Source organism: Typopeltis vanoorti, chromosome 5 (genome assembly GCF_054136105.1).
Source record: "Typopeltis vanoorti isolate ZY-2024b chromosome 5, IOZ_Tvanoo_1.0, whole genome shotgun sequence".
NCBI classification, from domain to species: domain Eukaryota; kingdom Metazoa; phylum Arthropoda; class Arachnida; order Uropygi; family Thelyphonidae; genus Typopeltis; species Typopeltis vanoorti.
In genome coordinates this window covers 51,882,950-51,906,130 of record NC_143553.1, presented here as the reverse complement: position 1 = coordinate 51,906,130, position 23,181 = coordinate 51,882,950, and the positions used below count along the sequence as shown (strand labels likewise).

Sequence of the window (23,181 nt, the reverse complement as noted above, 5' to 3'; positions counted from 1 at the left end):
ACCCCAACCAGCACTGCTTTAATATGTGCAAAAAATACAAAACATATTATTATCCCAAGATCCCGTGGAGTCAAAGACTCATCTTGGAGGTCCTTTTGTCATACACACAGTTCATCATACCACACTTTAAACACACTCAAATTCTCTGCAGACACTAGCCTCTTAGGCAAGGCATTCCAATCATTCACAAATCGGCATGCAAAAAACTTGCTTCTCACTTCCCTGCTCACACCCTCCTTTCAGGAATGACCTCTGGTTCTCTCCTGATCTCCAACCGTTTTCTGTAAAACCTCTCCAACACTGATCTTATAACAACCCCTTACTAACTTGTAGGTCTCTATCATATCACCCCCCCCCTCTTCTTCCTATCCACTAGACTCTGTAAATTGCATCTTCTCAACCTTTCCTCATATTTAGCATTCCAGAGATCAGAAACTACCTTAGAACCAATTTTAGCCTCCGGACCCTTTCCAACATCTCTTCATCCTTTTGAAAACCAGGTGACCAAATCTGTGCATAGTTGTGTGGCCTAATCAGAGCCTTATACAATGGAACAAGAATCTCCTTACTTCTACATGCCAGTGTCCTCTGCATCATTCCCAGAATTCTTTATGTTGTCCTCACAATTTTGGCAATGTGTCCCCTAAATTTCAGATCCTTATCCACTATCACACCAAGATCTCTTATTTCCTCTATATCTACTGGACAAACAACAATCAACACGAGACTATCTATTAATGTATTAATGCGATTAGATACTTATATATGAACAAACCTTTCTTTTAATCCACACGAAACATTACAAAACAGAGACCTGTTTGCAAATGCTTCTGCATTTGTGTACAAAACCAAATCACTAAAAATTTCTGCAAATCTTGTATTATAGCAATATAATTGCTACATGATTATTATAACTATTGTCTCATTATTATTATGGTTATTGTGATAAGGCCACTTAAAGGGGGGGGGGTAAGAATCAAGAACCAATTTTAGCAAAACTAGCCAGGTTAAAATCACTCCCAATTTTTTACATCTACAGTTCTCCCCTAACCCATTCAGCCACTATGTACAAAGTGGCAGAAGCAAAGAAACCTAGTAGAATGTTCCATAACAAAATAATGAAAAATACACAGTCTAATCCACAAAAAAAAAAAAAAAAGAAGAAAAAAAAGGAGGAGGAAAGACAAAATCAATTGAAGTTAGTAATTTACATTCCCTCACCTTTAGAAACCAAGCATTATATACTAGCAATAAATAATTACTATGATGTAGCTACTGCTTCCCTCTTAGAGAGAGCTCATAGCATTCTTAAATGACACTGGTTTCAACCTACAACACAACTTACAAGGATTACGTATAGCAGCTAGTCTATGCTGGAGGCAGTAGAAGTCATCTTATAAGGAATGAGCATGTGAAGGGTTTGCTACGGGGAAGTAAAGAGGGGGACATGATATGCTGTGAATTTATAAATAAATAATGTTATATTTTTTTTAAAGTAAATAGATGCACTCACCCACCCTCATCATTCCCTTTTATCCCAGAATGCTGTGATTTTCAGCTAAGCATGAAGACCATGCTTTGGAACCTTAAAAATTCTTTGTTTCTGTCTCATCAAACAGAAGCAACTAAATCATCAAATTTGAATTGGTTGCTTCCGTTTTGGTAAGACAGAAATCATGTGACCAAAAATGCATCTTTTCCATATAGATAAAAATACACCAAGAAAAAATTACACAAATTTGAATATTCACACCAAAGTTTTTTACTTTAGAGTTTTTAATTTTTATGATGAATTTTATATTTATTTTCAGATAAGAGTTCCATTAATTTTGTAGTACTTTATAAGACCTACCTGTTGACTTTAATTTGATTAAAATATTATTGGTATTTTGTTGTCAAATTAAACACAAACTTTCTTAATATTGCAAAAATTTTTATTTTAAAAAATAATAAAAAACAAACACTAAGTCAAGCTATACAATGTAAAAAATCCTATCGTCTGTTGTTTTAACAAAATGTACCTATGACATCCTGGGTTTCATTGACCAGTTAAATGCTGCAAATAGTTTGTATGTTGTAAAGATAATTCTTTAACAATGTTATCCAAAAATTTCCAAACAGTTGGATTGGAACACTGAAAGAGCGATTGAAGTCCATAGTGCCATCCTTCAATACAATTTGTAGTTCTAGCTATATAGTTGGCTGCAGAGTGTCTATGGTTCCAAGTAGAAATACTGAATAGAGGTTGTCTATAAGTACCGTTCCTGAGCTGTCGACCTTGAATATATGTACGTTCAAAGTAAAGGAGAATTTCCTCGATTTGTTCATTATATTCGTCTAAATTAGAGAACAGATCAGCAACTTCTAAAAATGTTTCTAACACTTCTTCTTCTGGTAAAAGTGAAAGTGATTGTAACATTTTAATGTGTACTGCAAATAACTGATTGGATTCATATAGAGATTTTAGTCACATTTATTTACTTTGCATATAATAGATTGTGATAAGTGGATAAAGCAGCTACCAATTTCGATGTTTTCAAACATGGTATGGAAAGCATTCGTTGCTGCTGTTTCAAAATCGGTCAACATTTTTCGTGGTTGAGCTTGAGGAATTTTCTCCAGTATCATGTTCAGCATCTTCACGTATATTTCTTCCTTTTTCCTTGGTAGAAGAGTCAGTAAACAAGGAAAAGCAATGCCTGAATCTTATTGGACATGGATACTGTATAACTGATAATATATTTCTGGACCCACTTTACCATCTGCTAGCCAAAAATCGTTAACTACAAGTGATCTAGAAGAGTCTTGTAACCAATCAGTATTACACGTTTTGGATCTTCTGCCCTGGAATCATGAATAATCCATTTAGAGTACTTCTCTGGTATTTCAGAATTTTTGTTATCTGGATTTGACGAAACGTTTCCGATTGTTTTAACTTTGGATCTATTTAATCACCTCGTCATGGAGCTCTTCTTCGGTAGGCACATTTATAATCCATCTGACACAGTCACTAAACTGTTAGCTATAATTGCACGAGCCGTTGCACCTGGATTCCACATTTTTCTTTTCATTTGATTTGCAAGTTGATGAGCTTCAGATTCAAAAGTCCTATTAACATGACAGTGCTCTGAAGACTCACAGATAATCTTGTTGTCTCTGGTATGGAGCAGCGATCAACAATGTAAAGTTCTAAACTTTGCACAACGCCAATGAGTAGTTCCGATAGCAGTTTCAAGGTGACGAACAAACTCAAATTCTTTGTAAATTATAATGTGATCACCTTTATTACTAATGCCATACTCAAAATCAGCCATGGGTAAATTAAAAATTAATTTAAAAAAATTAATCACGAAATTTAATACGTCGCACGTTATACACTAGTTGTATTACAAGTCACTAAACTAGAACTAAAGAATGTAAGACAAAAATTTACTTATATACCTTCACCCAAACAATTCTTAGAAATTCTTGAGCAGTTCATGGTGATTAACAATTGTCGATAGGTTTTACCTTAGGAAATTATTCCTTGTAAATCTGAGGTAAGTACTAATTAGGATAGCTAATCACTACATCATTTTGAGTTTCCAACTCAACCACCTCCCTAATCCCCCTTGCCCAAATCTGCACTAGTGATTTACCCCTTGCTGGTTATAAATTTTATACAATTTTTGGTAAATTTTATTTTATGTGTAAATTCTTACTTGTGTATTTTTTCCTTTTAATTTTTTTCTCAGTGTAGTTTTATCTATGCGTAAATTTTTCTTTGTGTTATTTCTTCCCTGTGTAATTTCGTCCTCGTGTAATTTTTGCAGCGCAATTTTATCCCGTTTATTTTGTCCTGACAAGGCAAAAATGACAGTTTTTATGTTTTCATAATCAACACAATCTAGCTGACAATGCCTCGTACACCACTGGTCACCATAAATCTGGTAGATTCACCCCAACCATGCACCATTTCCTGATACCTATAGATCAGCCACCCTTTATCCAACCAAATAGTTTATATCCCCTTAAAATATACTCCAATTTATGCAACAGTCTTTTATGAGGTATCCTATCAAATGCCTTAGAAAAGTCCAATTGTATCATAGCATAGTCATTCCGATTATTCAATGTTGAAAGTTTTTCCAGTTGGTTATATTATAAATTAAAGATGCTAAGAAATTATATTCTTAGTTTAATCCTTTATCCAAGTGTAAGCAAACAAAGTTTGTACATGAAGTAACTTCACCGCTAGGCAACTCATATATAGGGCTAATGACTTGACATCATTTGACTTGGTATCTCTTAATGTAAAGAACATATCCTTATGGACGTGTATAATGCTGCGCATTATGGAAGGGTCACTACCAGGACTAGTTTCGACCTTTATTGAGGTCTCATCAGTGAGAGCCTGACCTAAAAGTAATACCAAGGTTGAAGTAATGCAGTTGAAGTAATTCCCATAATGCTATGCATGTCCGTAAGGATATGTGTGTATTATGGGATACCAAGGCAAGTGATGTCAAGTCATTAGCGTCTATATACCAGTTGCCCAGTCATGAAATTACTTCACATGCAAACTCTGTTTACTTACACTTGGATAAAGGATTAAACCAAGAATATAACTTCTTGACATCTTTAATTTACAGTATAACCAAATGGAAAAACTTTCAACATCTATCACTAATCCAGAGTATTTTAGTAATAAGGTGTGACACTTTTTGGCTACTTGTATATGGAAATGTGACTCTGCATTACTTCAACCTTGGTAACGCTTCTAGGTCAGGCTCTCACTAATGAGACCTCAATAAAGATTGAAACCAGTCTGGGTAGTGACCCTTCCCATAATGCATAGCATTATACATGCATATAAGGATATGTGCTTTGCATTATGGAATACCAAGGCAAGTGACGTCAAATCATTAGTATCTATATATGTGTTGCCCAGTCGCGAAGTTACTACACGAGCAAACTCTGTTTGCTTATACTTGGACAAAGGATTAAACCAAGAATATAATTTCTTGGCATCTTTAATTTATATCCTTTATTCAACTCAGCCATAACATTGTTATAAAATGAGCAAATTGTTCATTTCATAATAATTTCAGTAAACTTATGCTATTTTTTTGCAAAGGACAGTGCATCTGTCAACCTAAGCGGATACAATTTGGTGTAAAGTGGATGACAAACGATATCAAACAGGAACTGCAGTTGAAAAAGAGATTATGGAAGAGATATAAGGAGAGGGGGTGGAGGACAAATACACGAAGAATATAAGACAATAGTGCAGGAGAGTGACCAGAATGGTAAGGAAGGCAAAACTGGAATATGAGAAGAGATTGGCACTAAGATCCAAAGAAAATCCTAGGGAATTTTTTAGCTATATGGCCAGTAGGTGGAGAAACGATTGTGGAAGAATTACGTTGGGGGGATAAAAATGAGAATAGAGTGACTGATGCAGAGGACATAGTGGATTGTTCAATGAGCACTTTATTGGAGTATTTCATCCTGGAGGAGGTTTTTATACTAGAGGGATAGGGCAGGTTCAGGATTTAGAGGAGACTGTGTTCCAAATACTGAGTACTCTGGATACCAGTAAAGGACTGGATGGTATTTCACCACGGGCTTTGAGAGAATGTGGTAAAGAACTGACAGCTCCGTTGACCTGGCTTTTCAATAAAAATCTGGCTGCAGGAAAGGTACCCAGGGTATGGAGGGAAGGTAAGATAGTGCCACTGCATAAAGGCAGTAGTAGACTGGAAGTGTCTAATTATTGGCTTGTTTGTGTGTCATCAGTAGTTGTTAAGGTCTTGGAGAAATTAGTGAGGGACTATATACAGCATTGGGCAGATGAGGGTAATGTTATCTGTGAGAATCAACATGGATTTGTTAAGAGGTACTTTTGCTTTAGTAATATGGTTGCCTTTTATAATAAAGTGACAAGAGCAGTTGATGAGGGAAAGGCATATACTGCCATTTTTTTGGATTTTGCAAAGCCGTTTGACAGGGTGCCACATGATAAGCTGATATTTAAGGTTGTAGCACATGGGTTTAAATGCTGGGTTAGTCAAATGGATTCAGGATTGGCTGGCTGATAGGTATCAGAGAGTTGTGTATGGTGGGGCAATATCAAGGAAGTAGAAGATTACAAGTGCAGTTCCACAGGGCTCAGTACTAGGACCTGTATTGTTCAATCTTTATATCAATGATATTGTCAATGGATTGCAAGGGGGACAGTCAGTTGTTTGTGAATGATGTGAAGCTGGGAAAGTTCATCAGTAATAATGCAGTTACAGCAGCCCTGCAAGAGGATTGATTTGAATAAACTAGAGATGGGCAAATGAATGGGGGTGTCGGTTCAATGTAGCAAAATGTAAAGTCTTGAGGTTTGGGATCCATCGATGAGAGGATGCATACTCAATTGGAGGAGCTGTACTGGAGGAGGTATGGGAGACAAGAGATCTGGGGGTGATGATTGATAGAAAACTGAAATTCAGGGAGAATATTGCAAAGGTGGTGAAGGTAACTCAGAGGATTGCTGCAATACTGAGAAGGAAGCTGACCTGTAGAGATAACAGAGTTATCATTCCATTGTATAAGACCCTGATCAGACCACACTTAGACTATTGTTCTCAGATTTGGTCCCCAGGATTTGAAGGGGAATTGACTGTGAAAAGGGTATAGAGGCAGATAACAAAGATGGTTTCATGACTGTGCAATATGAGTTATGAGGATCGACTGAGGGAATGTGGACTGCAGAGTTTGGTGGATAGAAGAAGGAGAGGTGATATGATCGAGACTTTTAAACTGTTGAGAGGCAGTTACAGGGTAGACATTGGAGTTTTCTTTCACTTGATGGAACAGTGGGAAGGGGCGATGACAAGGGACCATCCCTGGAAGTTACGAAAGGAGGCTGTGCGCAAGAGGGTGAGGAGTGGTTTCTTTGCATGGAGGGTGGTTGAACCTTGGAATGACTTGCCTGGGAGAGTGGTTGGAGTGGGAACGGTCAATGGGTTCAAGGAGTGGTATGATAGACTTTGTTTCCTAAAAACGACCTCCCACGATGAGTCGTTTGACTCCATGGAGGCCTGGATAATAATAACAACATTTCTGTATATGAGTTTTTACCAACTTCTCTAAAACCTTCACCACCACTCCAGAGATACTGAAAAATCAGAAGTTAGACACATCAGTTTTTGCAATGCTCTTGTGCAATGAAACTATTATACATTCTTTCCATTACTTTGGGATCTTTACTGCTGACAATCAAGATATACAAACATGTCAAGGGCGAAGCCATTTCAGATGAAAATTCCTTTAGCACCATGTGCTGATATCCCATCTGGGGCTATTGCTGACTTGATATCCAGATTATGCAATAGCTGTTAAGCCTCATTTTTATGATCTCTATTTCCTCCAATGTAGTGGTAGAATTGTACACAATGTTATGGACAACAAACTGATAGATCTTAGTGAAGTGGGCATTCATTATCTGAACAATATCATCCACTTCTGACACAATTCAGGTTGTGCCAGAAGTACCATCTGTGTTCACTAAAGTTATTCTTCTACATTCATTATTATTATTTGGGACATGTACTGGGTAGACCAGTGTAGGAAGCCCATCTTAAACAACACAGTGCATTATACCATTCCTTAAACTCATTCACTGCTTGTGCTCTCACTATCCTATCACACAATGCATTCCAAGGTCCAACCATCCTCCAAACAAAAAAACCCACTCTCACCCTCTTACTCAGTCCTTCCATTTTTAACTTCTAGAAATCCACAGTTTCAACCCTGTAACGATCTCTCAGCAGTTTAACTATCACAACCATATTACCTCGCCTTCTTCTATCGACCAAACTCTGCAGTCTGCATGTTCTTTGTTTATACTCATAGCTAACATTATACAGTCCTGATATCATGTTGGTTATCGTATACACCCTCTTCAAAGTTAATTTATCTCCTTCAAATGAACCAAATCTGGGCACAATAATTCATGTGTGGCCTGATCAGGGCTTTATACAATGGAAGCACAGCTGGTCAGTGTCTTTCTCAGTATTGCAGCAATCCTCTGCACTACCTTCACCATTTTTGCAATATGTTCCCTGACTTTCAAATCTCTACCAATCATCACCCGAAAGTCCCTTTCCTTCTCCACTACCTCCAGTACAGTTCCTTCAACAGAATATGCAGCTTTCCATCTATGGATCCTGAACTTCAAGAATTTAAATTTAGTTACATTAAACTAATATCACCATCGTTTGCCCATCTATCCAGCTTATTCAAATCCTCTTGAAAGGCTACCACATTGGCACTATTACTAATAATTATCACATCTACAAGATCAAAGTAATCTTGTAGCTCACTCAGAGTTTTTGTAGCGGTATCCCTGCACTTTAACAAACCTCAATAAAGGTCAAAACTAGTCTGGGTAGTAGACCTTCCCATTATGCATAGTACATGTCCATAAGGATATATGCCTTGCATTATGGGGTGCTAAGGTAACTGATGTAAAGTCACTAGTCTCTATATACAATTAGCCCAGTTGTGAAGATACATCAATTGCAAGCTTTGTTTGCTTTTATTTGGATAAAGGATGACAATAAGAATATAATGTTTTGGTATCTTTAATTTACAGTATAACTAAGTGAAAAAAACTTTCAACATCTATTTCTAATCCAAAGTATTTTTGGTAATGAGGTAGAACACCTTTTGACTACTTGTATATGTGAAAATATGAATTCTGCATTACTTCAACTTTGGTATACAATTTAATGATAATTAATGATCTATCATCAGACCATAACCCAATACAGTTAAAATTAGGAAATCTTGAAAAATTATCTCCCCCCCCCCCCCCTTCACTCTCACTTATTCCTTGGGAAAGGCTCTCCAAGGTACTTCCAAAATATATTGGTCCTGTTCCCATCATTAAATCAAAAGAGGTGAAACATCTGTTAAAAATCTAACAGAACAGATTACAGCAGCCTGTGCAGCAGTTATTACAACCCCTGCAACTCCAACACTTGCCTGAAGATATTATGAATCTGATTAGAGAAAAAAATAAGGCTAGAAAAAGATACCACAACACCAGGGTGCCACAAGACAAACAGATCTTGAACAGGTTCAACTCTGCAGTGAGAGATGCCCTCGCAGCACATAGAACTCAACTCTGGGAAGAAAAACTGATTTCCATCTCCACTGACAACCACTACGTACGGAATCTTATCTGAAAGATTAAAAACAGAAATAAACCTCTTCCCCCTCTTCAAACAGATTCAGGTCTCATCCACACTGATGCTGATAAAGCTGAAGCAATAGCAAACCATCTTGAAAAACAATGCAAACCTGCATACGATCACCTTGATATTAGTCATATATACAAGATCCACTGTAACGTCAGATATTCGCTCAATTCGGCTCTCACACACATTCCACTCAAATTGTATCCACCTCACCTGCTGAAATATATGCTATTATTCAGAAATTCAAGAATAAAAAGGCTCCTGGACCCGATGGTATCTCCAACAAAGTTATAAAACTTCTACCACATAAAGTTATTGTTCATCTAACAAATATAATCAACTCCATCCTTCACTACAAATATTTCCCTTCCTACTGGAAACTGGCAGACATAATACCAATTCATAAACCTGGAAAAGATCCCAGTTTGCCTCAAAATTACAGACCAATCAGCCTCATCTCTAATCTCGGCAAAATTGCCAAGAAGGTAATTCTTACTAGGCTTCAAGATTCAGTACTCCAATTAAATATCCTGCCTGAGGAGCAGTTTGGCTTCCGACAATTGCATAGCACCACGCAACAAATGCACAGATTGGTGGAACACATCATCACAGGTTTTAACTGGCGTCAATGCACTGGGGCTGTTTTCCTTGACTTAGCCAGTGCATTTGACAAGGTTTGGCATTATGGTTTGCTATACAAACTAATAGCATCTGGTGTACCAATCGGAATCATTCAACTTATAAAGGCATACCTCTACGATAGGCACATGCAAGTAAGGCTGTGTGGAGTAGTCTCGACACAAAAACACATCTTGGCTGGAGTTCCACAAGGGTCCTTACTAGCACCAATCCTATTCTCCTTATATACTTGTATGATATACCACACAACTCATTATCTTCAATTAAAGCTCTTTACACTGATGACACAGCGTTATTGGCCAGATCTTTAAAGCCTCACCTAGCCATCAAGAAACTGCAAGAAAACCTACTGCAAATTGAACAATATTTTGCCAAATGGCGACTCCTAGTGAATCCCCTGAAGAGCGTAGCTGTCCTATTTTCAAGAAGATTACTGTTTCCTAAAGAAGATATTCTCCTTTTCAACATTAAAATTCCGTGGAAAACAGAGATCAAATATCTTGGTGTAATACTAGACAGAAAACTGACCTTCAGTTCACATATCAGCAATCTTTGTGCCAACACATCAAAAGCCATAGCCCAGCTCTACCCGCTAATAAACAGAAACAGTAAGCTGAGCACCAGAATCAAACTTCTCATATACAAACTGATGGTTCGTCCAATACTCATCTAAGCTTCATGGGCCTGGAGTCATACTTCAAACTTGAATATCATCAAATTACAACGCATCCAGAACAAATGTCTCAGAATGATCCTGGGCACCTCATGGTTCATCCAAACTGTCCAACTGCACCGGGACACAGAGGTCCTCTATATTTATACTTTCATGCAGACTATAGCAACCAAATTCTTCTCAAAAGCAACTGTGCACCCTAACAAACTGATCCAACTGGCTGCTGATTATGATGCAATGGACTATTCTAAGCACAAAAGACCTAAAGCCATCCCCAACCCCAACACTGAGGATTAATTTCCTAGCCCACTCAGGGCGAGCAATTAGCTCATAAACTTTCTAAACTCACAGCTTCTCTCAAGATAGCTGGGAATATGAAAAGCTTTTGCTTCACCCGTTAAGTCAGTAATGTTAATAGTTAATAGTTAAACTTTGGTATTTCTTCTGAGTCTGGCTCCCATTGATGAGATCTCAATAAAGGTTGAAAACATTAACACAGAGATAAAGTGGAAAGGCTACAACAAGTAGAAGAAAGAAATTTTAAAATAAGAATACAGCAGCACTTAACAGCCAGCCCTGCAGCTGCATCCTTCAATAGACAATTCACTAAATTCCAGGAAGAAAGGATTATCACTCAAACTACACTGATGATGATGACATGTCACACTCAAGACATCCTTGATTCCTTTCAAAAACACTACAAAAATCTGTTTAAAGACAATAGTAATGTGGGAAATTATAACCATTATAACAATAATGGCCTTCCTGTTCATAACCAGGGAGTATTTGACAGACATATTACAGCGTTTGAAGTTACCACAGCCTATAAAGAATGTCAGACAAGAAAAATCCTCAAGACCTAATGGTCTAGGAATAGAACTGCTGCTAGGCCTAGGATTTTATTCTTCTTATTCTAGTTGTATTACTTAATTCTTTTTTTCTCATCAGGACACATACCAAGGGAATTTGTAGAAAGATATACCATCCTCATTCCAAAAAAACCTAATACAGATCATACCTTAATCGGTAACTGGAGACTTATTTCTCTATCTAATACTGACTACAAAGTATTTTTCCACATTATTATTAACAGGCTCAAAGTGGGAATGAGACAGATAATTAAAAGCACACAGGTGTATGGAGTTCCAGACTGAGCAGTAGAATTTCATCTGTTTCTGCTACATGATCTATGTCAATGCTATCAGCAGACCTTACTCAAGCATTTGATAATGTCCAGCATCCCTTTCTGTTCCACATTCTCCAGCAAACTGATGAAAAGTTGCTATCCTTTATTAAATGAGCCTATGCCAATTCAACTATCCACCTCCTAGTTAATGGGTTCCCATCAGACCTGGTCAGAATTTGAAAGTGAGTCACGTAAAGTTGCCCTCTTAGTCTATTACTCTTTGCAATTGGTTCTTGAACCTTTCTTGCAGGAAGTTGACAATACACACGCTGTGCAAGGAATAACATTTCCTTCAACTATGAAGGAAATTAAGGTATTAACAAATGCCGATGACGTAGTGGGCACTTTGATAGCTAATGATTCCATATACATCTTTTTCAGTATTTTGGAAAAATTCAGCAAGATCAGTGGATTAACTACTAATGCAGATAAAACAAAATTAAAAGTTTTTTGTAAAGGAGGATCTTGGAGGCATTCCTTCTGGTATAGCCCCTAAGAGAACCCCCTCACTATACTTGGAATTCCCTTCTCCACTTACCCAATATTTCCAGTTCAAGAATTTATATACAACACTGAAACCTTAGAAGACTGCAAAATTGGGCCAGTTTTCTTTTCTTCTGAAGCCTTAGTACTAAAACCTAATCTTCCTTGCTCAGTTGTATAATAAACATTACAGACATTACAGAAGCTGAAGAAAAGCAATTACATAGTAAGCCTGTGCAATTTTTTTGGTCCAGCCGATACCAAGAAGTTAAAAAGGAATTTCTTCAATTATCAAAGAAGCATGGAGGATTTGGGCTTCTGGTCTTGAAATTCTGCTATTTAAGCAATAGCTTCAAAAATCCATAAAATGTTGCAGACCAGTCACACATGTGCAGACTATCTCCAGTACAACCTGAGTTTTAATTTTCCCCTGTTCAGAGTAAATGATTATAAAGGCCCTGAAGCTGACATTGTTCCTGAACTATAATAACAGTTTGGCATTGACATTCTTTCCATTAAAAAAAATAAAATATTCACGTCTGAGCTACTTGCCAAGTGTATAATTTCTTGGTATCTTTAACATATAATAAACTCAAGGTAAAAAAAACTTTCTACATCTTTCTCTCATCCAGAGATTTTTATTAATAAGGTCAAGCACCTTTTGGCTACTTATATTACGAGATATATATATGACTTTCGCATTAATTCAACCTTGGTATCTCTCCCGGGTCTGGCTCCCACTGATGAGACCTCAATAAAAGTTGAAATCAGTCTGGGTAGTTGCCCTTTCCACTGCGCATAGAATCATACACGTCCAAAAGGGAAGGGGGAGTGCTTTGCATTATGGGATACATACTAAGGCAAGTAATATGAAGTCATTAGCCTCTCTATACTATAGCTCAGATATGAGTATATTTCATGCACAAAACATTGTTTTTACTTCTCTGGGAAAAAGGATTAAAACCAAGTGTATAATTTCTTGGTATCTTTAACATATAATAAACCCATGGTAAAAAACTTTCTAGATACAGGAAGTGACTATAAGTTAGTCCTATTTTGAAAGATAAAACTAGCAGAAATGAAAAAAATAAATAAAAATAAAATGAAAAATACAAGTTTGAATCTAGGAAGAAAACATTAAAAAAACCTATTCCAGAAAGGATTGTTATGTAAACTGAAAGAAATAAAAGAAGCCAAAATCAAACAGCAGAAGGAAAATGGATATCCTTGTACATTGAACATACATTATACATAAGGAAGCAAAAGAAGCATCAGGAGAAAAAACAATCCAAGATGGACACCAGAATATAAATAAGAGATGAAAAGCTGAACAAAAGAAAACTGTATTTTGCAGATAAATCTACAAGACAAATGAAATACCTAAATGTATAAAGAAAGCTATAGAAAATAAAAAGTAAATAGTGAGATAGGGAAAATTAAACAGCAATAGTGGAATAACTAGTCTAAAGAATTAGAACATGATTTTTATGGTATCTGATGAATTTGGAGAATAACATAAACTCAACAGAAAGAACTAAATGAAACTATCAAGCTAGCCAAAGATAATGTTTATGAACAGGATAACATAACTTTTGAAATAACAGATAGGATACTGAACCAACCCTTAAAGAACTAAAAAACAGAAAATAAGCTGGAATAAATAAAATATAAAATCAGTTATAATATGGAGGGAAGCAATTAGCAAAAGAATTCTGTGATATTCAAATGCAGTATTTAAACAAACAAATATACCAAATGGCTGGTGAAAGATCCTAGCAATACCATTCTTCAAGGAGACAGAACAAATCCACAGAATTACAAAGGAATAAATCTGCTTTGCAGAACATTAAAATTATGAATAAAAAATAATTAGAAATATAATAAACAATTTGATCGAATTATGTGATGAGCAACAAGTCTTTAGAAAAACAGATCAATAACATATGCAATATTTATATTAAAGCAAATAGCAGAGAAATTAATCTAATAAAAGAAACTCTTTTTATTGATTTGATGAAGGTATTTTGATAGAATATAGTTAAAAGACATAATAGCCGTAACAACACATTAAAAATGAGAAAAAGTAACAAAAAAAATTTCAGAACTAATTAAGAATAAGTGCATCTAACAGTCTATAATAAATATAGAAGAAGAACAGACTGAAGAAATTAAAATAACCTAAGGAATTAGACAAGGCAACTTATTAAGTCCTGCCTTATTGAACCTTAGAGATGGGTGATACAATAAGAGAAGAAAAACAGAACAGTATGGAATAAAAATGAAATTCAAAACAAAAAATTAAGACTAGCAGGATATGATAATGATATAATCTTACTAGAAGAAAATGAAGATCTGGAAGTCTGTAAGGTATATTAGAATTGGATGGGATTTCACCACATATTTTGAGATTGTGTTAAGGAACAGACAGTTCCATTAAACCTGGCTTTCAGTGAAAGCCTAGCTACTGAGAAAGTGTCCTATGAGTGGAAAGAGGTTAGATAGTGCTATGGATAAGATTGGCATTAGAATGCAGGCATCAAACCATAGACCAGTTTGTATTTCTTCTGTGATTGTTAAGATTTTGGAGAAATTAGTAAGGGATCATATATAAAATTGGACAGAGGAGGATAATATTATCTGTGAAGGTTTGGCATGTATTTGTTAAAGGGTGCTCTTTTTCAGTAATTTGTCTGTCTTTTATAATAAAGTGACAAGCAGTTGAAGAGGAGAAAGGCATTATACTACCATTTTTTTTTTTTTTTATTTTACATATGATAAGGTGCTACATAATAAGTTGGTATTTAAGTTGCGACACATGGAGTTACATGCCAAATTAATGAAGTGGACCAGAAATTTGCTGTCTCATAGATATCAGAAGGTTGTGTATGGAAAGCTGTAACAATCCTATGGATTGTTACAGTTCTACATACACAATCACAGGGATCAATACTGGACAATTAGGTTCCACAGGAATCAATACTGGAACCTTTGCTTTTTAACCTTATATCAATGATACTGTCACTGGGTTGCAGTAAGATATTTAGTTATTTTCACTGATGTGAAGCTTAGGAGAGTTATTAGTTAGAGTGCTGATGTTTTGGCTTTTCAAGAGAATTTGAATAAGCTAGAAAGGTGGGCAAATGAATGAGGATTATTTGAATTTGGGATCCAGCGATGAGAGGCTGCATACTAATGGTGGATGAAGCAAGAGATCTTAGGTGAATTATCAATAAAAATTTGAAGTTTAGACCACATATTGTAAAAACAGTGGGAAAGGCAACCAAGAGGATTGCTGTAAAACTAAGTTTGACTCTGACCAGTAGACATAAATCAGTGGTGATTCCTTTGTATAAAGCTCTGATCAGGCTTCGTCTGGACTATTGTGACCAGATCTGGTCACTGGGATTTGAAGAGGATAAATTAACTTTGGAGCAAGTGCAGAAGTGGATAACCAAAATGATATCAGAACTCCACAACGTTAGTTATGAGGACAGACTGACAGCATGAAATCAGCAGACTTCGATCGATAGAAGATGAAAGATTGGCTTGATTGAGAGACATTTAAACCAGAGGTATTTACTGGAGAGATTTTTCATATTCCATAAGAAAGGAAATGAACAGACAACAGGCTTGGTAAGAGGAAGGTGAGAAGGCGCTATTTTGCATTGAGGTTGGCTGGACCATGGAATTCCCTGACAGAGTAGTGAATGGGTTCAAGGAGTGGTATGATGAAATTCGTGTTATCTAAGATGATCTTCCGCTTATGATCCTATGGAGGTCGATAATAATAATATTAATGTAAATTAGAAATCAAAGGGAAAGTAATTGAACACATTAGCAAGATAAAATATTTGGGAAGAGAACTTTATAACTATGGCATCACACAAAACGAAGTACATTGGCAAGCACTAAAGCTAGAAGAATATCTGGATGTCTCAACAGCCTTAACTGGAAGAATAAGAACATAAGAAATACACTCACAAATTTACAAACATGTTCTTGTCAGATCATTTCTAATATATGCAGCAGAAACATATGTAGCAATAACAAAAATTAGACAAATTAATGAAACCATTGGGTTTCATTGATTTGAAACCTGATGAGTCTACTGACTCAATGGAGTCAGTAGACTCATCGCAGGAGACCCAAACTATCAAAACAATATCTATCATCTTGATGGATATAACAAAACACTGAGAAAAATTGAAGCTATAATAATCATCATGATCATCATCATAAAGCTAAATATGGATACAGCTAAATATAATCTGTTCCAAACTCATTATTAATCTAATAACCTCTTTTGAGGTCTACCCAGACTTCGCTTTTCGACTGGTTAGTATTTTATTAACTGTTCAGGAAATCGGATGTACGAGGGTGGTCTGAAAAGTTCTCAGACTCGACCATAGATGGCAACACTATCGGCAAAAATTATTTTTTCTAAGTTGGTACATCTGTCTTAAGCATCCATGTGAAATTGCAAGTCATTCTATCAAGTAGTTTGTTTTATACAGCTGTCTGAAGTTGGAACATCTGTCTTAAGCATCCATGTGAAATTGCAAGCCATTCTATCAAGTAGTTTGTTTTATACAGCTGTCTGAAGTAAAAGTGTTGTCTGTATCTCTTGAAATGGATAAAATTGAGTATCGTGCGTTTATAAAATTCTTTGTAAAAGGAGGTTTAACAGCAAAAGAAATTCATTTGAAGTTCATAAAAGTTTATGGGAATGCTTCTCCTTCATTTTCGACAATTAAAAAATGGGCTGCCAAGTTTAAACATGGCCGTACCAGCCTTGAAGATGATCCATGTGAAGGACATCCAAAAAGTGTAACAACACCAGAAATCAAGTGCACAATATGGTATTGGATGACCAGTGAGTCAAAGTGCATGAAATTGCTGAGACTATAAGCAATTCAAAAGAATGTGTAGGATATATTTTGCATGAAGAACTGCAAATGAAAAAGCTTTGCACAAGATGAGTGCCACACTTGCTCACAGCAGATCAAAAACACACTTGCATGAAAATCTCTGAACAGTGCTTAGAGCATTTTAACAAGAATAAAATTGATTTTGTGCATCGATTTATTACTATGGATGAGACTTGGATTCACTTACACACCAGAATCCAAACAGCAGTCAAAAAGTGTGCAGGAGCCAGTTGTTCAGCATCAAAGAAGACAAAGTTGGTTCCATCAGCAGGAAAGGTAATGGCATCGGTGTTTTGGGATGCTAAAGGCATTCTGTTTATTAATTATTTTGAAAAAGGTAAAACAATAATTGGGGAATATTATTCCGATCTTTTAACCAGACTAGATGAAAAAATTCATGAGAAAAGGCCCAGTTTCCAGAAGAAAAAATTCATCTTTCGTCAGGACAATGCACCTGCCCACAAAGGTGTTTTGGCAATGGAAAATTAAGGGATCTGCACTATGAATTGTTGGAACATCCACCCTATTCCCCAGATTTGGTTCCCTCTGACTTCTATCTCTTTCCAAAACAAAAACTCTTCCTCGCTAGATAGTGTTTTTCTTTAAGTCAAGAGGTGATTGCAGATCTTACTGAGAACCACTACAGGGACTAGATAATAGCACTGGAGTATCGCTGGAATAAATGTATTAGTCTTAAGGGAGATTATGTTGAAAAATAAAAATAATTTTGAAATTATAAATTCGTTTTTTCATTGTTAGAGCAAGAACTTTTCAGACCACCCTCGTAGATCATTCAGTTTACGTGTTCTATCCAATTTTGTGTATATTTGTTTAATTTTTCTTCTACTGATTTTATTTCTAGTTCATTTAAAATATCTTCATTATTTTGTTAATCTAATAATATATATTTTGTGGTTCATCTCATGAGTTTCATTTCACTTGTTTTTATTCATTGTTTATCTTGTTTATTGCACAAATTTTGCTGCCACATAATAATGTAGGTACTGCTAAATATATTATATTTTTAAGTATGCTTATTTTAGTACAAGATAGTTAACTATGCTTTTCTTACTGAAACATAAGTAACAATTAGACTTTCTGGTAACCTAGAATTGAAAAAGGTAGGTCATTCATTCTATTAACCTTGAACGACATAGCAACATTTCTATTTTTAGTCTAAAATTTAACCGCATTTTATGCCTTAATCTGGTTTATAAAGAAGCAACCTGATCACACATAGCTTTTAATTTTTCAGGAAATGACAATGTATATTAGAATATAAAAAATTTAGAATTATAAAAAAAAATTAATTAATACCTTCCTATATTTCGACAATGTTACATTGCCATCATCAGGGATCACAAAAAACAATGTTATGTGCACACAGGCATAAGACTGGGCAAATGAGGGTGAATAAAGGCAACAGAAGTCAGCCTAGAGTCCTAAACGGTATCCCCCCTGGTGGGCAGTGCTGAATTACCAAATAGGCAGAGTAGGCATTGGCCTATGGACCCCACAACATTTAGGGGCTCTATGACAACAAATCAAAGTAACATTGATTTGGCCTTGAAAGAAAATTAAGAGATAATTTGCAAGGGGGATCCCCCAGATTTCGACCGGCTAGGGGCCTCCCCACAGTTTAATCCGGAACTGCTGGTGGGCTAAATTAGGCTGAGCTTTGAAAAGTTTTTCAGAGCTGAGGCAGATTTGAGGAATAGTCTTTCATAATTGTATTCGCCGTGATGTCCTGAGTAGATGTATTGGTGCAACCAGATGTAGTCCTTGCATTCGGATATCCTAATATTGGCTGAACTGCCTGTTTGGCCATAGTAGGACAGTTTCTATTATTATTATTATTATTACGGGTAAGTCCATGGAATCAGTAGACTCATTGCAGTAGACCCAAACTATCAAAACAATATCTATCATCTTGAATTCATTTACAGAAGAAGAACTCACAACTGAGTCAGGCAATGCATTTCACTTATTCACCACCCTCCACGCAATAAACCTCATTCTCACACTCTTCTTAACCACACTTTTCCTTAATTTCCAGGGATGACCTCTTGTTCTTCCATCACTATCACACAGCTGAAATATTTTCCCAGTATCAATCTTATAAAAACCTTTTAGTAATTTAAATGTTTCTATCATATTCCCTCTTCTCCACCTACCAACCAACCTCTGCAATCCACAAGCTCTCAATCTATCAATGTAGGGAGCATTTTTTAGATCACTCATCTACTTAGTCATTCTCCTCTGAAACCCTCTCAACAACCTCCTCATCTCCAAGGAATCCAGGTGACCAGACCTGAGCACAGTAATCCAAATGTGGAAGAATCAACGCTTTATAAAGGGGAATAATAACCTCTTTATCTCTGGATGTTAGTGTGTTTTTCAATAACCAAGTAATCCTATGTGCAATCTTGGACACCTCAGCAATGTGTCCTCTGAACTTCATCTCTTTATCCACCAATACCCCCAAGTCCCTAGCCTCATCAATTTCTTGGAGTACTGTTCCATCAATGTAGTACACAGCTGGTAATCTTTTAATCCCATCCCAAAATGCATAACTTCCACTTTTCCACATTGAACTGACATCCATTACCTTTTGCCCATTTTGCCAGTTTGGATTTAGATTTAGGGGATGTGGCTAGTCTTTGGTGGAGTAGATAAGAGATGCCAATTTCATATCTGGTCTGTAACTGGTTGTAAGATCATATTTCCTTAGGATTTTTGTTAATTTTTTGAATGTGCTCTAGATATATGCAATTGTGATAGATTTTGAGTAATCTCTGCTTGAAGGAGGAGGGCAGGGCTGCAGTTACATGGTTTTAATATTTTTTTAGATTTTGAGGGATGATGCCATTGGCTAAGAAAGTGTTTAGGATATAGTCAAGTTCAGTAGTTCCGTTCACTACTGAACAGGTAAACTAGTGCATAATTCCAGTGCCACAGCAGTAGTAGTTTGTGGGAAGCACTATGAGGCCACAGAATGGCAAGAAGACTGGTCAATCGCTGTATGGGTGTCATGTTCATGCATCTATCTTCCCCCAAATAGACAAACAATGACAGCACTGTGAACAAAATAAATCTCTCTCAACAACTAGTTCATCCAAGCAAATCAAATCAAACACAATATTCCAAACTTACCAGATCCCTACCAAAAAAAAAAAAAAAAAATTCTCATCCACTTTACAAACATCTGAGGCATAAATTCCAACATAAATGATGTTCGTCACTAATTACTGACATCCAAACTAGATCTCCTTGTCTTAACAGAAACCCAAATACAGCTACATCAACCACGGTTCACCTTCAATGATCAAATTATACTGTTCATGATTCATTTCATGACCAAGGCAGCACCTGTGCCTTTGTATGTTCTGACATTGTCTGCCAGAGAATGCAAACTTAGAATCCCCTGCTTTTGACCTCCTCTGGTAGAAGGTTTTCTTGTACCGCTCAGTAACATTCATTTGCTGCATCTACCAGTCTCCAAACTCTGAAGACCACAAAGCCATCTTCACCTTCCTCTCCATGAAATTCGACCATCTACAATCCAGCCAACTGGCTCACCTTTACCAATCAAGCTGGATATGATGTATAAGTTTTCACTATAAGCAATGATCTAATGCAAATCATGCAGTTACCTACCCAGATTTCAGATAATCCCTTCCACTTTCCCAATACTCTTGCTCTTTCTTTCTTTTTTTTTAAGCTAGTTCTCCTTTCAGACACATTATAGAGGTTATCTCTCCTCTCGGCAACTCAGGCCACAATTTTGTGCAAGTTTCCAGTCTCACAGAATACCCAACCTCGAGTCCTCTGGCACTACAAAGGTATAAAGTGAGATGATCTCCGGAACTACTACTCTTCTTTTCTGTAGCATGAAGGCATTCATCCCTCATTCCATCCAAAATGCCCATCCACTTTCCAAGCCCTGGTTCAACAGAAGATGTATGAAAGCAGTTGAAGAAAAAACCCAGCTTACCTCAGGTGGCTTGCATCAAGAACCAAAGTCTCATACTCAGCCTATGTGGAAGTATGCAATAAATATACAGCAACTATCAGCAAATCCAATTTTATAAAGGCCAATAGCAGACAATTCGTCTCTTGCCCAAATGGTAGCCATGACTTCTGGTCCCTTGCAAAAGTCATCGGATGTAACTTCTGCTCAACTGTGCTCCCACCTCTCACCCATCCAGACTGCACCACTATTACATCACCCAAAGAAAAAGCCGGCCTCCAAGCATCACTCTCTCTTTTCCTCTAACTCCTGCATAGAGGACGAAGGCAAATCACCTCTTTCCCTACCAGCAACTGAGTACCATATGCTTCCTGTAGTTTCGGCAAAAAGACATAAGAAGAATATTAGACAACCTGAACATTAGAAAGTCCTCAGGTCTTGATGATATCTCTCCTAATGTACTCAGCCATTGTGCTCCACAGCTAACACCTATCCTCTATTGTCTCTTCAATCCTCTACCCAGATGGCACCTATTCCATCTCATGGAAACTAATATATATATATATATATATATATATATATCCAACTCATTCCAAAAAAAAAAGGAAACAAAAACCTACCATCCAATACTCACCTCAAGTTTCTCCATAATAATGGAGAAAATTATCAATGGCAACTTCTTTACTACCTAGAAGCTCACCAGTAAATTAGTGACCACTAGTATGGATTCTGCCAATCCAGCATGTATCACTCACTGGTGGACATGGAAAGGTTTGGAGAAATGTGCTGTCACCCTTGACATCTCCAAGGATTTCAGTCATGTTTGGTATCAAGGCCTGCTTTGCAAACTGTCTGCCTTCAATGTACCTGCCACTCTCTGTAACTGGATAGCCAGCTTTCTCTCTGATCTTTCATTGCATGTCATGGTGGACGGAACCCTCTCTTCGAGCTTCGTCATCAATGCAGGAGTGTCTCAGGTCTCCATTCTCTTGTCTATTCTCTTTCTAATGCATAAATTACCTACTTTAAATCACTACAAATTCTATTCATAGCTTTGCTGATGATAGCACTCTACATTCATCCTACTCCTTTGACAAACCATGTAGTTTCCAGACATCCCTTACATCAAGACCATCTTCAACCAGTGCCTTAAACACTGATCTCCATACCATCCTTCAGTGGGGCAAGGATAATCCATCATCTTCAATGCTGCCAAAAAGTAATTTGCCTTTTTTCTCACAAAAGGGATCTCAGCTCACCTTTCCTCATCCTAAGTAATACACACATCACCAGACAGGATGAGCTATCTCTCCTTGGAATTACATTTATCTCCAACCTTTCTTGGCACAAACACATCCCATCGATAGCTTCCTCAGCTTCTAAAAAAAAAAACAACTGTGCATTCTTTTCCACTAAAGAAACTATTTTACACCCACCCAGCTACTAATGCTATATAAATCCCAAATCTGTTCACATATTTGGGATGGTGCTCGTTTTAAATGCCTATTAAAACAAGAGCAGCAGTTGTATGATATCCCTTTACAGTACAACTGCAAACTCATCGAACCTGCTTCTCCCCTTCCTCATTTATTCCATCTATCTCTATCCTCTGGAACATTCTTCTCCATGATGTATTTCCCAACAGTTTGAACCTACAGCTCTTTAGGAAAAATATCAATAGATTTCTTCTTCTTTCACAACCCTTACCTGCACCTCACACAGGTTTTTATCAAAACCTGTGTGAGGTGCAGGTAAGGGTTGTTGATAAGGAGATAAGCAGGTAAGGAGAGTTCATAAAAAAATGTCTGATGATTGCCATTTCCAAATCGTGTCCTGATAAGAAAAATAATTTTGAAAATATCAGTTTGTCCCGTATGACTGTTCAAGCACAGGATGGCTGATATTGCCGAGGATCTTAAAGACCTGCAAAAATCAGCTAGTGAATTTGTCTATTATTCGCTTGCTATGGATGAAAGTACTGACGTGAAAGATACTGCACAGCTTTTAATATATGTAAGAGGCGGTAATAAGAATTTTGAGGTCACAGAGGAGCTTGCTGGTTTGTGTTC

General features: G+C 36.7%; 1 protein-coding gene across 1 annotated transcript in view; it reads right to left on the bottom strand.

Moving 5' to 3' along the window:
- The window catches only part of Sec8 (exocyst complex component secretory 8), a 519,950-nt gene that overhangs the window by 245,916 nt on the left and 250,853 nt on the right, over positions 1-23,181 (bottom strand). The gene's annotated exons all lie outside the window — the stretch shown is intronic.